The 18,119-nt window shown below is 50.5% G+C and overlaps 1 protein-coding gene across 1 annotated transcript in view; it reads right to left on the bottom strand.

Moving 5' to 3' along the window:
- Window positions 1-17,912, bottom strand: part of TNR (tenascin R) — a 389,837-nt gene extending 371,925 nt beyond the window's left edge. The window contains exon 1 of the mRNA XM_012765050.3: window positions 17,386-17,912. The gene's annotated coding sequence lies outside the window, so the exon portion shown is untranslated. The remainder of the gene's footprint in view (window positions 1-17,385) is intronic.
- Between the last annotated feature and the right edge of the window lie 207 nt (window positions 17,913-18,119).

Here is an 18,119-nt window from a genome sequence, read left to right on the forward strand (position 1 = left end):
TGCACCATACTTTAAAAAAAAATAACACATCCCCTGAAAATAAGCCCTAGGGTGTCTTCTTGAGGAAAAATAAATCTAAGACCCTGTCTTATTTTTGGGGAAACATGGTACTTATTCTAAAGAAAATAAAGGATCAAAATTTGATGAAAAAAAGAAATAGGGATGAGAGGATATGGGGAGGATAGAGAGAGTCTCGTTTTAATAGTAGAAGAGAAAGATGAGGATAGTTAGAATAAGTTCTAGCAGGGTGGAGATGGAGAGAAATGAACAGATGTAAGAGATATCCCGGAGGGAGATCTTGGCAGTGGGTTTGTTGCATGGTCTTTCCTAGAACGTGTGTTTCATGAGCTCAGAGGCCTTCTCCACTGCTGGGTATTCAGAACCTTGGACAGTTCCTGGACCATGGGTGCTTCTAACATAGGACTCTTCCGTGTGTTCATGTTTCTACATTCCAGAATGTGTCATGAAAATAGCAGTGGATGATGAGAGGAAGCGTCCAAGGTGCAAAGTACATAAAAAATGCAATGAGGACAAATGGTTTAGAGTGTTCAGGAGGCACCCTGAGGATTCCAGCACTTCTTTCAAAGAATGGGTAAGTAAATGAAGCAGAAATCAGATTATTTAAGTGATAGTAAATATGATAACAGAAGAACATATAAAATCACTAGTGCTACTAGATATACTAGAACACCAGTCTGCAGGAACATCTGAAAATTACTCAGATAAGGAATGAAAGTCAAACCAACACCAGCCAACTCACCCTCACTCAACAGCTGATACAGGCATGCACTTCATGTTACACACTGTAGGGGTGTGGGACACCAGGAAAGGAAGAGTGGCGATATGACTGGTGGGATATTTGGACATATAGGATGGAGTTCAGGTTGTTGCTGATTAATATTCTCTAAGTTAAAAAATTTGATTAGAGATGTTCTCTGCAATTTGGGCCTAAACCTCAACATGAAAGTAAAATTGTGCACCCCCAAACATCCTTCCTCCATCCCTGAAAGTACATGTGGTCAAATAAGAGTCAGAGGGTATAGTTCAGAGAGTTTTCACAAGGAAGGATTCTACCTTCCCTGTTTGTGGTCAGAGAAAGTACATACATAAAGCAGAATATGCTTTGTGACTAAGCAAATACCCTCTTTGTTGATAATGGGTCAGCAAATGTCTAGGAAAGATCTGCATTTGGAGGTGTAGACTTTTAAAGCCCAACACCAGACTAATGATATAAAATATAGAAGCAAAGGCAGAAAGAAAAATGTGATCACAAATTATCACAATGGCTGAGTATTTTGAAAATATTATTTTTCCAAAATAATTTATATGATAGCATGGTATGAAATCCTTCAAAGCAATGGCTGTTTTTCAGTGAAGTGAATATGATATACAAATAACCCTTGATTACAGGCAACTCAACAGAGAGGTCGAAGTGGGCAGGGCTGGGGAAATCAGCTTGAATGAGCCCCAATGTGGCATGCAAGGAGTGACAGCCAAACAAAATCAAGAGCTCGAAGAGGCCACAGATCAAGGCTAGACTGAAATGAAGAGCCTCTCTACCTGGCTACTCCCCACGGGCTCCAGAGAAAGGGGCCAGGCTATCATAAGGGGCCTGCCTACAGAATGACCAGTGAACTCTGATGACAGTTTGACCTTGTTGTCTACTTAACAGTCCATGTAGGGTCAAAAAATGGTGATTTTTTTCTCAGGAAGTTGCATATTGCCCAGAAACTTTGGATTTGCACAAGAGTACATAGGGTCAAGCAGGTGAACGCTTCAAAATCACCACTGAGAATGAACCAAATCCCAGACCCATGTGTCTAACCAGAGGAAGGTCTCTGCGACTCCTAAGGTGATGGAGTCGGATGGAGCACTGAGAAGGCAGGGCCGCCCAGCAAGCTCACGTGGAAAGGGTACCGCGCCGGCCATTGAGCGCCGGGTCCCAGCTGCACCCTGATGTGCTATGAGACCTCCCTCCTCTGGCCTCGGACCCTTGTCTCTAAGGTGAGAGAGTTGAATTAGATGCTCCCCAGGATTTCTCTGAATTTTAAAAAACAGATATTGTAAAGGCCCTGAGGTGCCTGAGATTGGCATTTTTGATAAACTGCTATGAGTAGAACACAGTGAATGGGTAGAAAGCTACAGGATGGGGTCTGACAGGTATGTAGGGAGGGCTGAGGCCATTCAGGGTTTTATTGATAAGGGTAAACATTTGAATTTTATCTGAAGTGTAAGGAAAATCATCGGAAGGTTTTCAAGAAGGAAGCAATACAACCTGATTTTAAATTTTTAGTAATCACTTTAATTTCAGTTATAGATTAGCTCCAGGGGAAGAGTGGAATCCGAAACAACATTGCAAGTCTTTTGCAGTGGTCCAGGTGAGACTTGAGGATGAGGGTAGTAGAGGAAGGATGTGCTTACTTCTAGCTTTTGTTACTTGATCAACTAGATATATGTGGTACTTTTACTGAGAAGGAAAAGACTGAAAGAGGAAAAAGTTTAGGATACCAGTGAATCAAGAGTGCTCTTTGGACACATTAAGTTGGAAGATTTTATTACATTATCAAAGTAGAGACACCAGGTAGACCACTGACTTCTCTAAGCTGAGTTCCAGAGAGATGCCGGAACTAACGACACGGACTTGGCAGTCACAGGTGTGTAAGAGATATGAAGTTGCCTGAGGGGGAAGAGAGAAGACCAAGAGACCCGTGGCTGGATTTTAGAGCCTCTAATTATTAAACGTTGAGTACAGTAAGAGGAGTTAGCAAAGCAGTGGCCCTTGGAATAGAAAGGAAAACTTGAGAAATGCATGTCACCAAAGCCAAGGGAAGAAAGTGGTTTCAAGAAAGGAATAATTGCCTGACAATCCTGAGAGGTCAAGTTCGAAGTAATAGAGAAATAACCATGAGATCTGATAACAGGAAGGTCACTGAGCACCTTGACAAGAGCAGACTCTTTGGAAGGGTGAGGATGGAAGCCTGACTGGGCGAAGAAAGAATGGAAGTGAGAATTGGGACCAGGGACATTTTCAGTAAGTTTTGCTATAGATGGGAGCTGAGAAATAGGATGGAAATGGAAGGACAGTCCAGAGTCCAGAGCTCAAAATCAGTAGTTCGGAGAAGGTACAGTGAAGGGCACTGTCAAGGTCAAGGATATGGCTGGTGAAGGCTAAGCCCTCGGTGCTGACATTAAAGTTCGAGAGGAGGCCCCGCCCCCTGCTGTCCTGACCTTGTGTATCATCTGTCCTTACAGGTGCCCAGAGAGGGGGCTCCTCGAGGGCATGATTTAAGGTACTCTGCAGAAGCCTCCTCACCCAAAATATCCCCGCAGAGGCCTGACACTGGTTTCTGACATTCTGCTATTAAAGCTTCCTTCAGTTCTTTCCTTCTGCTTTCCGTAAGTGCTACCACCTAACCTATTAATTTGTTATCAATCATTCATGCATAGGTGTGATTTAGTGGCTCAGGGCCTTTCAAGTAAGGCAGCAGCTGGTGGCAATCAGATTTTAATAGGCTACAGGCTAAGGCTTTTGAGGAAGGACTTGAATATGGGGTCCCCTAAAGGGGAAAGGGGGCAGGAAGCACATATCTGTTCAGCACCTACTCCGTGCTAGGCTCTGTCCAAGAGCTTTGCATAAGTGATATCATCTGAATGCCATCGTTTCCTCCTATTTATCGAATGGAGGATCTTAGGGAGAAATGCCCAAGCTCTACAGCTAATGAGTGACGAAGCCAGCTTCCAAAGCCAGAGCTGCAGAGCCGGGAGGGGTGTTTGGACAGGAGGGACAGGAACCCAGAAGGAGAGACTCAAGGGCCACAGGTGCATCTTGGCAGACCTCACAACCCTAGCTTTCCAGATCCCTCCCTGAGACCCCCATGTCCTGTGAGTGGCCGTTTTTTACTTTCCTTAAAGGTTGTACCTTGATGAGGTTTTTTTAAAAGATAATTTAAATTTTTATTAGGTGCTCAACCGCAATATAAATACCCCCATTTGAATTGCTGACACACGAATCGATAGGGAAGCATTTTCCCAGAGTGGAGCCCGTGGCATGGGAGCCTCCCAGCCACATCCTCTTTCCAGAAGAGAAAGAGTTGAATAAACAGAACAGACAATTCTCTTAAACAAGCCACAGTTAAAGAAAACAGAATGAGCATTCACAGTTTCTGGACTCAGGCCTTTCTTTCTTCCTTTCGTTCCTTCTCTATCCCCCACTGTCACCAAACAATCTTGCCTTTAACGTCTGTATTACCAGTCAGAGTGGTGTCACTTTTACGGAAGGAACCAGAAGGCCCAGCACGGGTGGCTGAGAACTGGCTCCTGCTGTGAAAGTGAGCACAGGACAGCGTCCGCCAGAGGTGAGGGCCCCGGAGCTCTGCTGGCCCATCTACCCCGTCCACACCGCACTCTCTGGCCTGGACAGCTTACAGGAAAAGATGTCGTTAATATCAAGGAATATCTCAAAAGTGATTAAACTTAGGTTGAGCTGTGCCTTTAATGCTCTGCTGTAAGCGGCGACTAACTTACACCCTACAGCACAGCTTAAGATTTCGCGCCCAAAGTTCTCAGAGCAGCTGGTGCCTCTCCCCACAGGCGCCTGAGAGGAAGGCCACCCGCCCTTCTCGGACCATCTCCCACCGCTCTCACTCCCGCCTGCACCGCGGCCCTGCTCCCGTGTCCCAGCTGTGCCGTCACCTCCCTCGGCCACCTCTCAGCCACCTCTTCTGCGGCTCTGGGCCTTCGCTCATACTGTTCTTCCCACCTCGAGCCCCGTCTCCCCGCTCTGCTCGGCAAAGCCCTGCTCCCTTAACACGCGGCCCGCGGGCCCCTCCGTGTGGAGCTTAGTGGGACACCCCACACACAGTGAGCCACCCTTCCCTGCAGCTGGTTCCCAGGCGCCGCCCCTCACTGTGCTGTGACGTCCTACCCATCTTGGTGACTCCCCCTCCACCCCACCCGGATTGGGAGACCCCCAAACAGAGATCCCTGTCTCAGTCAACTCCTCATCCAGGCTTTAAGAGAGCGACCGGCTCAGAGCAGGTCTTCAGCAGCTAGCGTGTTGGCAGAGACTTCGGATTCCCCGCGCTCCTCGCTCGGCCCACACGGCCCACACGCGACACGGCGGCACCCCTGGCCGCGGGGCAGCTGCGAATGGCGCAGGGGAGCCCCGTCCTCACTGTGCTTGCGTTCCATCGCGAGGGAACAGACAAAAGGGAAGAGATCAAATCAATATACATCATGCTGGCTGGTGATACACAAACATCAAGTGTGAGCGAGACAAGGAGAGCTATTTCGGGTGCCATTGTGAGGGTGGGCTCCTCTGTGGAGGTGACGTTTGGGGCCAACAACCTGCCGGACACAGGCTCCGTCTTGCTAGTGGAGGAATGCGGCACCGGCCGGCCCTGTGTAGGGGCTGTCCTGAGGAACTCGGTCCCCACGATGTCCGGCTGGAGGAAGCGGCAAAGCCACAGCTATTTGGCCTCCATGGCGTTCAGCACTGACCTACCGAGGGAGCCGCCTCAGAACACACTGGAAATGGAGAGACTTCGAGGCCTGGTGCCAAAGTCTCTAGAGGACACCCCAGCCCCTCCCTTACCCGCAGAGATGCTGCAGAGCCCGTGGGAGCTCATTCTGCACTCTGGGCACCCGGGCACCACCAGCCCGGCCACCGCACAGCCCGGGCACCGCCAGCCCAGGCACCGCACAGCCCGGGCACTGCCAGCCCGGCCACCGCACAGCAGAAGGGCACCGCACAGCCCGGGCACCGCACAGCAGAAGGGCACCGCACAGCCCGGGCACCGCACAGCAGAAGGGCACCGCACAGCCCGGGCACCACCAGCCCGGCCACCGCACAGCCCGGGCACCGCACAGCAGAAGGGCCTGTAAATGATCAGACTGAAAGGTGCGAGGCGGCAAGGTTGTGAGCTCAGCTCTGTCACTTAGTACCTATGCTACCTTGGACAAGTTACTGAAGCTCTGTAGTAATTCTCCCATCTGTAAAATGGGACTAATTAATCATAGTCATAGTCCTGAATCACCCCACCCAGAGCTGCGATGTGCGCATCCCCAAAGTGTCCCCACTCAGCCCCTGGCGCAAGAGCTAAACGCGGGCCTCTAAACACGCCCGCTCTGGGGCTACCAGGCCCACCCTGCCCCAGTGTGTCTACTGTGGGATGAGTCACCTCTTGGTTAGTCTGCCCTGTGTCCGGCGTGTTGTGGTGGCTCTGAAGCACTGAGCAGCCCACCTGCTGCTTCTGCTGGCACTCTGTCACTGTCTCCATTTCTGACTACGAGCAGGGATCCGTCCGGGATGCCACTGAGCCGCCCTGCACCCCCGCCAGCACTACCTGCCCTCCCTGATCTCCTGGTGGCCCTGGCTGCTGTTGGTGCTCAATTTATGGCCTCACAGCTGAACGAGAAACCTCAACAGGAATAAATTGTGCTTTGCTGCATCTGCCCTTCATCCCTCTGCCCAGCTGGACTCATCATTTGAGAATCTATTCCAGGAATTTCATTTTGCGTGACGGCAGATCAGAGTTAAAAGAAGTAGCCTGCAAGTGATGGGTAGTTACAACTTTGGCCCAGATAATCTCCAAAGTGAATAAGCCACAAAGTGAATGAGGTTTTTCTGGATAGATGAGAATTGGCACTACCTTGTGAGACTGGATGAAGGAAAATGCATTTAAGAAAACTCACTTACTTTGGACCTGAATTCTTTTCTCATTTATTTAACTGTCATTTATTAACTCTCATAATTTAATTTATTTCTCATTCGTTTAACTGAAGGAGTTAAATGAGGGTTTGTTGAAATAGTAGAATGACTTCCCAAAAGAGGAGGGGTAGGGGTGACAGAGACCGAAAGAAATAGTGACTGCTTCATCTTCCTTCCGCTCGGCCCTTGTGGTTCAAACCAAGCTTGTGAGGACTGTGATTCACCAAGCATCTTGCATCACTCTCCGGCAACGGGGAACCTGGAAGGTTTCTGAGTGATGCTCAGAGACAGCATGGTCATTAAGTGCACAGAATCCTTGGGTTCGAATCCTGGCTCTGCCATTTATCATGTGTCTTCAGGAAAATTTTGTAAACTCTGTGCCTTAGTTTTTCTACCTATAAAATGGGGACAATAATAGCACCTCACTCAAAAGGCGATTGTATAGATTTTATGCATGTATAGATTATATAGATTTAGTTTCTATGCATGAAGTACCTAGATCATCACCTGACGGTTTTTTATCACATATATGTTAGCAATTATTATGCTACTGAAAAATAGACATGGAGTTATTTTTGGATCCAGCTGATGATACATGGGCCCAGGAGATCCTGAACATCCTCAGATCAGATCTTGGGTAACCACTTGCCACAGTTCACACTTCTTCGCCGACATGCCTGGGTCAGGCCAGTTGCTGAGGCTGCCTGCGGAGCGAGATGTAAAACTTCAGTAGTAAAAGGTGATTTTCCCTTTCTTGCTGCCTTTTGCTACTGGCAAATGAGCCCTTTAGCAACATTTGACCTTAAGAACTTAAAAAGGAAAAAGTCAAAACGTTTCAAGAGCAGAGCCCTCCCCAGCACCCCATAGCCACAGAGTTAGGGGTGTCCGGTGGGTCCCCTGTCCCCTCCGTCACCTGTGGTCACCAGCGGCCCGCAGGCCCCTCCGAGACATGGTGGGAGCAGAGAGAGACCTGCACCTCTCTGTGCCTCGTGCTGCTGGGGCTGGGCGTGGGTCCCTGCTGGGACAGAGGGAAGACACGGCCAGGGAAGCCCCTGCAGGCCCTCTTAAGGGCTTCACCCCTTGCTCTCCCGGTCCCCAGGGTGGCTGCCCAAGCCTCGCACTCGCTCTAGGTTAGGCTGATAAAGTACAAATGAAAACAGGGGTGGGGGTGGCGAGGAGGGTAAGGCGCACTCTTACTTTGCATTTTAATAACACAGGCACTGTGCCTCAGACCATTTTTAATAAGAGATTGACTGATAGTGGTCTCCTCCCCACCCCCACTCACTGCACAGCAGGCCCAGATCAGCAGCACCCTTTCCCCGCCTCACAATAGTCCATCTGGCCCCTCGCTGGGCTGGAGGTGACCAGGGATGACACCCACCCCCTTGGCATGATCTTCTGGCCTCTCGAGGGTCAGTCTGGAAGGGCATCCCTAGTCACCTAAAGACTGCACCCAGGGCAGTGGTGCCCCAACGGGCTGCGTTGCTGCCTCTTATCTCTGCAGGGACCCAGTTATGAGGACACAGACAGGCCCACTGCCAGGGCAGCGCCATGGAGGTGAGAGCTGTCTTGTGTGCTCAGCTAGCCTCCCCGAGCCGTGGGCCCAGAGCTGCCGCCACAGGCCTCACAGCCCCGAGGAGAGCTGCTGACAGTAAGAGAAGAGAACGAGGCTCAGTCCCCTGCCTGGCTAGAGAATGCACTGGACTCTGCAGCCAGTCTAGCACACCCGGGGCCTCCCAGCCCATGGAGAGAATGTGCACGAAAGCAGCCTGCGCCCCTGCTCCGTCCCCGTGCCCTGGCCTCCACCCTCAGAAGGCACCCCTTCTGCCGCACACGTCCCCATCAAGCGAGAACTCTATGCATTGAAGACTTCCATGTGCTGAGTGACGGCTGCCTTGCTTATAAGCCTTCATGCAGAAAATGACTTCTCATTTAACCCATGCAGCAATTCTAAGAGGCAGGAACTATTTATCCTATTTCACAGGTGAGGAAACTGGGCCCAGAGAAGTGCAGTGATTTCCCCAAGGCTGCACAGCTAGTAAGTGGTAGAGCCAAGATTTGAACTCTTGCTGGGCAAGGCGTTATCAAGTGTTTGCCTGCCCAGCACGGGCAGTAGGGAGGCAAGGTCGGAGGAGGCTCGCAGGGGTGGGGCCGGTCAGGCGGCTTTGCAGTCGCATCCCATCTGGAGCTCTGAGGAGCAGAAACCCGGCAGCTTCCGAGGCAGATGAAAAGCCAACCGTCCTCCAATTGTTTTATTTAAAGCCAGACCGCTGACTGTTTGAAGCCATTTGGTTTTGGCAGTGCTTTTCCCTTTTCTCTTTTTCCTCGCGCTTTTCCACAGCCCTCTGAGCTAAGGGGAGCGCATCCTTGCTGGGCGTCTCAGCGGCAGGCGCGCGGAAGGCCTCTGCCTCTCCCGCCCGGGGCTGGCTCCAGAGCCGCGTGGGGCAGGCGCACATGCTCGCGGGCGCCGCTGGGTTGCAGAAGGCAGAAGCCTTGCATTGATCTGCACCTGAAGTACAGATACAGATGAAGTCTTTGCTTTTATAGCGAGTTTCGCAAGCATTAAACTTCATTTATATCTCTATAAATATATACGGCTTTGAACGGCAGGCTTTATGGCTTGGTTTATAAGTTCCATCTCTCCGAGGCACAGACTAGGTCACCGTGAGGAGACGGTCCCTTTAGAGACGGCCCTGGCCTCTGCCCTTTTCAGCATAGCCATTTATTTGCAGGGCTCTCGTCTGGTGTTCAGCGCCCTGTCCCTCCGCCCGGCTGGCACCTTCGCCACCCAGGCAGAAGCGGGCCCTGCAGCCTGCCCTCTCCCCCGTCTGCACGAGCCTCGCCCGGCCCACAGCTGGCCGCGCCATCCGGCGGAGGTGGCGAGGCCACGTGCTCTCAGCTGACTTCCTCTCCACACCTGTCCCTGGTCAGGGCACCACTGCTGACCTTGCCGTTGACAAGCTCACAGGGGACATCAGGCAGCACTTAAACAGGACAGGCCGGCAAAGCTTGGCTTATAAAGGTGTGTGCTTTACAGAAATCGGTTTAGATAAACAGACCGTCCACACAAACGAACACTGGCGCTCAGTGGCTACAGGGTTCACGACACTTCGGGGGCCTGGCAGTAGCTTCTCTCCCGATGCACTTGCGGAGATAAATTCAAGGCAATCTATACAAACTCAAGCCTTTGAAATTGCACACCATCACAAAATTCAAACAATTACTCGAGGCCAGCCGGGAGGTGGCTGTTAGATGTTCTTATGGAAAACATAATTATAAAGGAAGGGAAAACGTTTCATAAATAAAACTCAGAATGGCAGAAGAACCTGGAGGGAGGAGAAGTAGGAGAAAAGGAATCCAAAGGTTCATGGTCCCCAGCTGAGCACGGAACAGTGCTCAGAAACCCAGTGTCTCCTTCAGGCTCAAATTAATTTCAGTCTGCTTCAATTTCTAGGTAATTAATTGGCAAGAGGCATCTTTCAGATATTTTTAAATATCAGCCTGCCAGGCTCTTGGTGCTAAAAGAGTAGAAGAAAAAATAGCCAACACATGCTCCTAAAATCAAGGTGATGTAAAACAAGGGCCAACTCAACCCATTAGCACTTGAGGAGAATATAAAATCCAGCTCAGCCCACATAATTGTTAGCTTGTTAAAACAGCAAGTATGGGGCTGCACCCAATGCCCGGGCTGTATTAAATAGCAAGTGGCACGACTGTTCATAGAAGACATGTTCCGTGCCAGGCGCCGTCCTAGGGAATTTGTGCCCATGTCCCATTCAATTCTCATAAGAACCCCTTGAAGAAGACATGATGATCTCTGTAGGCCTTTGGGGGTGAGGAGGGGTGGGGAGGCTTCTGACGAGGAACCTGAGATTAAGACAGGTTAAGTAATTGCCCAAGGTCACAGGGTCAGTACTTAGTGCAGCAGGGATTTGAAGTCAAGTTTCCCGTTAATAACCCGCCAGGCCTTGCTTCTCGCTGCCTTTGCCTGGCGGCTCTGTGTACGTGCAGCCCAGGGAGGGAAAGGGTGCGGCCGGGACACAAACAGCAGCCAGGAGCAGAGGAGCTTAGGCTCTGTTCCAAACAGATTTGGTTCAATGCCAGCCCTGCTACCTACTGGCCGCGTGGCCGTGGGCAAGCTCCTTAGCCTCGCTGAGCCTCCCAAGAGCTGTACTCCTCTCTATTTGTTCCCTCTCTGTGGTCCTCATGGGGAAGAGGGACCCTGTCAATTCATTTTGTGCCTGGCCAGGGTCTCCTTTCTCACTCGGCTAGAGAAGGTGGCTTTCTTCTAGGTTGCTACGAGGATTAGATTAGAGAACTTACGTACAGCACTTAGCACATTGGCCCTGACACAGCGACCAGCAGTAAATATGGGAGCTGCTATGTCGCCCAGCCTGGTGCAGTGCCTGCAACTTCACCAACACTCCACAAGTCATAGTAGCTATTATTACTAAAAACGCAACGAGTATGGGAGCTCTTGTACTTAGGTTGAGCAGAAGCAACAGAAAATCAGGAAGTTTTTAAAGGGAGCTGCTACATGCCACACCCTGTGCCTGGCTCTCGGCGCTCTCGGCCCTTGTAAAATAGGTGACCTAGGCGGGATGTTTTCACATACAAAGATGAGCAATAATGCAAGATGTAACGTTCCTTTACAGATGCTTCAGATGAATCGCAAGGAAGCCATCATTAATTGCCAAATAAGTGATAAAAGCAATATGGAAAAAGCATTTAAGATGCAGGCTTTGAACCTGGGTTTGAGTCCCTGCTCTGCCACTTCTTAGCTGTAAAAAGTTGAGCAAATCACTTAAGATCACTAAGCCTCAGTTTCCTCATCTGTAAAATGGGGATAATAGTATCTGTCATAATGTTTTAGCCACCAAATGATATAAAGTATTTAAAATGTGCATTAATAGTAACAACAGCAAGCATTTACGGAGGGCATGCTCTGAGCCAAACACTGGCTGAAAATCACAGTGAGCACTCAGGAAATGTTGGCCAGAGTTGTCATTAAGCAAAAGATTCAAGTTGCCAGAGCCTAGGAATGTGAATTTTTATGTGGATTAGGATCAAAGACCAAACTCCGGCCCAGAGATGTTGCTAAGCTGTCGTCAAATGTTACCATCCTGGGTTGATAGTGTCCTGGGATCGATGGCCCAGACTTTTCTCCCTCTGTCTCCCCCACACTATGTAGTATGAGGAGGACACATCCAGATTAAAAGAACCACAAATTCCTCCTGGGTCCTGATAATAACCTTTCATGGAGTCGTCTATAGCCAGAGCGTGAGATGTTATCACAGAAACGACGTCAGGGTGGGCTTGGTGGCGCCGTAGCTCGGGGATAGACGCCCTAGGAAGCCAGGCCAGAACCCTTCACAAACGGTAACGAGCCTGCTGGCTCATTTGTCCCCGCCCCGGACTCCTCCCTCATTATGAAGGAGCCTCACCTTATAATGCGTAACCCAGAGGCACCCCCAAGGGTGAGGGCTGTACCCTCCCTGTCCGCAGGGCCCTGTCTGGAGCAAGACGGGACACTGCATGGGGGAGGACAGAGGAGAGTTTGGCATCCAAGCTCACTCGAGCTGCGTCTGTCGTACACATTACCAATGAGGGCTGAAGACAGGGACAGACCCTTGATTTTCCTCCAGGAAGACGCCTGCTTGGCTTCACTGGGAAAGGGAACAATATCAACTCAAGTGAGTGCCATGACCAGGAAGACTCCCTGTCTTACTTTGTTAGAGTGTAAAGCAGAGGCAATTGGCCAGAATTAAAGGAGGAAAAGAGGAAACAGCCCAAGCTTCCACTGACAGGTGAATGGATAAACAAAATGTGGTATGTATATACAGGAGAATGTTACTCAGCCATAAAAAAGAAGGAAGTTCTGACACATGCTGCAACATGTACGAACCTTGAAGACATTGTGGTAAATAAAATAAACAGAATACAAAGGACAAATGCTATATGATTCCACTTATATGCGGTATCTAGAGTAGTCACATTCATAGAGACAGAAAGAAGAATGATGGTTGCCAGGAGCTGGGGGGAAAGGAAATACAGAGTTATGTTTAATGGGTACAGAGATTTGTCTGGGAAAATGAAGAAGTTCTGAAGATGGATGATGGTGATGGTTGCACAACAATGTGAATATACTTATGCTACTGAGCTATGCACTTAAAAATGGTTAAAATGGTAAATAGAAAAAATGGAGGGGGAGAGAAGAGGGCAAAGCTGTTTGGACTCCCTTTGCCAACCAGCATATCAGTAACTTGCTGTGTTCAAAATTTATCAATACAGTTTTAATTCAAAGTCATGTTCTAAGATAAAATGTGATGATTTTTATATATGATTGGAAATAGCTTTTAAAGAATTCCATTCCAATTCTCCCTTCCCCACTAAACTTGCTCTTAAGAAGATGAAACTCTAGTTTGGCCTGGAATCTTCCCTCATCTTTGTAAACATAGCCCATAATCAAGATGAGGCAGAGGTGTATCTCTGCACTTGTGCCAAACATTTACTGAATTGGCTTTGTGGACGTGATTCGACTTCTGTCCTTCTGCACCAGGGAGTCCTCACTTTGGCTGTCTTCTAACTTGCCATGACCTGGTGGCTTAGCAGGCTATCCTGCACTCCATGGGATCCCAGAGATGACTCAGGAGCTGTCCCCTAAGAGAGCCAGCCGGGGCACTGAGCACATTCCCTGAGACAAGCGAACCCCGAATGGGGCGAAGCCCTGGGAGAAGGTGCCACAGCAAAGTTCCCAACTACAGGGATGCAGAGGACACAGTTACCACTGAGCATGTGAATGGCTCTGTGATCTACCTGGACAAATGTTGAGGTCTACTAAATACTCTGATTGATCTGCCAGAAACTCTGATTTCCTTGTTGAGGACCCACGTGCAAATAATGCACAAAATGCTCCATTTCATCCGGTGGTCCTTAAACCAGAGACAAGGTGGAAGGGAACTGGACAGGCAATGTATCAGGACTGGCAGTGCAGGTATGTGTTTGTGTGCAGATATCACACACCTGAGCACGCGCGCGCACACACACATTCGCCAACGTCAGCAAAACCTCCTGGTGACTCCATTCCTTCTTAATGGTAAAGTACAAGAGTAATCCCTGACCCAGCCCACGGCCCAGGGATGGAAGCAGGGTGAATGGAGACATCCTGGACGGAGCTATGGCGGTACATGGGCCTCCACAAGTGACTTCTAAAGCCACTCTTAAATAAGGAGGAGCAGCGCCCCGCCGTGAGGTCTGAGGGCGGGCTGGATTTCAGAGCGTGAGCACTGCCACCGTGAGCTCTCCCCGGCCTCTGCCGAGCTCACGCGGGCGCCGCCCCAGCGCTCTCTCCTGGGGCGCCCGTGAGGTGACTCGTGACCGGCCGTCTGAACACCGAATTCCAAGTTTTTAAGAGAAATTTTCATATCATCTCTATGAACTATATCATCAAATAACTGAGGTCAGCTCGGAGGCAGGTGCCTACAGGGGCTTCCACGGTTTCTGTTTGGATTTGCGTGTCGGCTTCCATACATGCAATTGACATGACCACCTGAATTTCCAACGCGCTTCAAAATGCGGTGCCTCCCCCAGCCTGTCCGCCACCCCCCCAGTAACAGTGTCCTCAGGACGCTGAGATGCCTATTACCAGTGTGGGGCCCAGACGACACATCCATTAAGTGACACATTCAACAGCACATCTCCACTGCGGAGTGTGGACGTGCAAGCTCTGGAGATAGAAGTTACGGAGCGACGGGGTGGAGGGGGAGAAACACTGATCGGAAGGAAGCACAGGGGAACTTGTGTATATCCTGTTTGGGATGGGGTTGAATCGGCGTACATGACTGTCACGGCTTACTTATTTGAATACTTAAGATCAGTACATTTCTATCATATGCAATGTATACCTCAATTTTTCTAAAAAAGTGAGAATGGCCCTCTCCAGGTCAAGGATGGCAGCCTGTGGCCATGGAGAGCAGGGCAGGGCGGCTGACCCCTCCTTCCCTCCGGCGCTCCCCGCCATCTCTCATCGCCCCAGCGCCCGAAGGCGCCCGGCGGAGTGTGCCCGCACAGTGAAGGCGGGCTGGGCGTGAGAACATAGCGGCCTTCTCTCCAGAATGCTGGCCAGATGCGGGGGCTCCGGCTGCTGGGGGAGTGTTTTGTGTGTGGGTGGGTTTGCGTCCAGGTTCCCCCAGGAAGTCAGAGCTCAGCCCGCTCCTGCTCCTTACTCATTCTCCCCACTCGCCAAGCCACAGAGGACTCAGTGACGGTGGCCCCAGGGAGGGCTCACCGGCCACAGAAGTTACCAAACACCGAAAGCCAGGACATCTATGGCAACATGTCCCAGGAACGGAGACTTAGACTGGGATTTCTGGGGCAAGGTGGTGTGGCAGTCAGGCACAGGACGTCAGTTCAGCCTGGAGGGCACCAGCCCAGGGTTCTCTCTGCTCAGTAAACCCGGAGAGCTGTTTGCTTGGCTCCTGGCCATCTTCTTGGCTGGGAAGTGAAAGCCAGCAGCACCTTGCGCCTTCTGGCTGATTCTCACGCTTCACCAGGGGGAGGGCACTGCTCCACACTGAGTTCACTGAAAGGCTCGGGCTGCAAATCTGCCCACTGGGGAGCAATCCATCCCTCTTTCCTGCACACGAGCATATCTGCTCTTCATAGGTGGCAGGATATTAGCAGACCAGAAGTTCTATTTCCGTTTTTGCTGCCCTCTGAACTCACACTTTAAACATCTATGTCTCTCCATTTATAAAATGAGTCCAGTAATATCACTAAGCACTTCTTTCAGAGAGAATTTAGGAGCATTAATGAGATAATGGCCACTAAGTATGGTGACTTCAGTAATAAACTGTGGCTTTGGACAGAGTCCACTGCAAGGGCATGATTTTTTTTTAAACCTTCAGGGATGTGTCACACAAAAATCCATCTACTCAGTTGTTCAAACTGGAAAATTTCAAGGACAGAAGGATTTGGGAGAGTTGAAATATTGAATGAGTCAGTGTTGGTTTCTGATGCTCTGCATTTATCTATTTCAATCTTTTTCCCCTAGCATTACAACCTCTGACTTCACTCTTTTCCTCGCTGCATTCTACTTCCTGTCATTCTAGGGAGATGCTGTTTCTGGACCCAACACTAAGCATAATAAAAAAAAAGAAAGAAAGAAAGAAAGAAAAAAGGGGTACCATTTCACTCAGAACTACGCATCTCACCCAGCAGGCTCCCCAACCAGAAGCAGAGACTACTTTCTTCATCTTAAAGGAGGAGCCCAGGATGCTGAATTAAAAGTAAGACAGAGTCACCACACTAGGGTTCATTCGGCGTTGGAGAGAGCAAACCACTCCCAGCCTTCACATCCCCCTTGCCTCTATGTACTTGAAGGTGACCAGCACCTTGAATAGTTAGGACCCAAAGCAAGGCAAGGCTTGCTCTTAGAAGAAGACACATCTCTTTAAAGTCCTCCATAGGATGTTGGCTCCATGGAGACCAGGCCGATTGAAGGGAATGCCCAGCACCACTTGTTGAATGACCCCGCCTGAGTAGGTAGGGGCAGCAGTGAAGGGGGACAGGCAGGTAGGTAGTGTCTTCAACCCAAACCAGGGCAGACTCGGGGAATTGATTGAACGTACTTCAGAAAGGCAGGACGCAGACGAGACTGAGAGTGCCTTGCAAAAAGTAGTAGCCATGAAGTATGAAGCAATAATGCGCTTCTGTTTGTGGAGCCCTCCGTGCTGGGGGAGGGGGAGAGGACCCCTCCAAGCCCTCTTGAGTCTGGAACTAATCTAAGTTCATTTCTGCCTCCCTAGACATGTGGAGTCAAACCTTTCTTCTGAGCAGCTTTCCACTGCCAGATGCCCCAGAAAACAGGGCAGAGCAGACTCTGTCCTCTTTGCAGCCATTCGCAACCAAGGATAACAGCAGAGGAGTGGAGGCACTTCCTGCCTCCTGGCAGACACAGCACAGTCCACATCAGCCAGCCTCCACAAGCTCAGGATGCTGCTACTTTCGTACACCATGAGGTCAGAGGACCTCAGCCCCCCAAGCCGCCCGGCCTGAGGCTAACCTGTTGCACCTGCCCACTTGCGTGGGTTCGCACCAGGAGAGAAAGTAAAAGGTCAGGCTGGGCTCTCTCCACAGCAAGAACCCAGAGAATCCTGGGGAAATTGACATTTTAAAAACCAGCTCCTTCAAGCTCTCTCAAAGGAGCATAACTTTTAACTCTACCTCCACTCCCAAGTCCCCAGGCTTCCTTTGCACTTTCCCACCATGGAAGGCTTGTCGGGAGAGAGTTAAAGAAGCTGCCCGACTATTTCCCCAAACCCTCCCTCTTATCTACGTACAAAAAGAACAGCCCTACATGGAGACAGGCAGAAACCACCAGCAATTTAGCTCAGACCCCACCTGTCTTATGCAACAGCACACACGCACAGACACACACGCACAGCCCCAAGGCCAGAGTGCACAGCCCCCTGTAATTCGGCAGGCATAGTTTTGCACCTTTCTTTTTCCTACGCAGAACCCGGCTCTACTGGCAGCAGAGAGATAGATGTAACCTTAGTGCCAAACGCCTTGCAGGAACACACAGACACACAGGAACCAAAACGCATCCCATAGCTCTCCTTGGTGCTGAAATCACGTTAGCGAGGAAATCAAATGAGCGAGTGCTCTGGACTTACCCAGGCTGGGGGTGGGCGCCGGAGCCAGAAGAGCTTCCTGGGAAGAGAATTCCTGCCTGTTCGGAGGGAGGCAGCTGATGCACTCACCTAGAGAGCCCACCTCTCTCCCCGATCCTCCCTCCGCCTCTACTGGGAGGAAGAGATGAGGCTCCACGGAAGAGATGAAGCCCAAGCCGGCAGGGCTCTGGGTGGAAGGAGAAAGAGGAGACAACCAAAATAAGATCAAAACTCAGGTGGCTTCACTCCACTAGTGGTATTCCTCGGGTCAGGGAGGCCCCTCTCCTCTCACTCCTGGGTCTGCCCTGTCTCCGTCTCTGCGTGTTGAGCCAACAGGCTTGGCACAGTCGGTCCCTGCCTCTGACGGGAGAGGAGGGAGCCTGGGACTGCTTTGCTGTCTCTCTCTCTCTCTCACGCGCTCTCTCTTTTCCCCTCTTGCTGAAATTTCAGCAGCGCGATATTTTTTTAAGCCTCCGTTTTTTCCATCCCCCTACAAGCAGCCCCCTAGTGGACAGAAAAGGAAAGCATCCTGAGTCCCCTTTCCCAGTCCAGACGCAGGCTCGGCAAGACTCCCTGCGCCCACAAACTCCAGGCAGCTGCCTCTGCGCAGCCAGCGTCCTGAAGCAGACAGAGACTTCCCTCTGGCCGACTCCGAGGGAAAAGAGAGGGAGAGGACAGGAGCTTTTGCAGACCCTTTGCCCACGACGGCAGGAGAAGGCATGGGTGGGATAGGATGG

Source organism: Microcebus murinus, chromosome 2, assembly GCF_040939455.1.
Source record: "Microcebus murinus isolate Inina chromosome 2, M.murinus_Inina_mat1.0, whole genome shotgun sequence".
NCBI classification, from domain to species: domain Eukaryota; kingdom Metazoa; phylum Chordata; class Mammalia; order Primates; family Cheirogaleidae; genus Microcebus; species Microcebus murinus.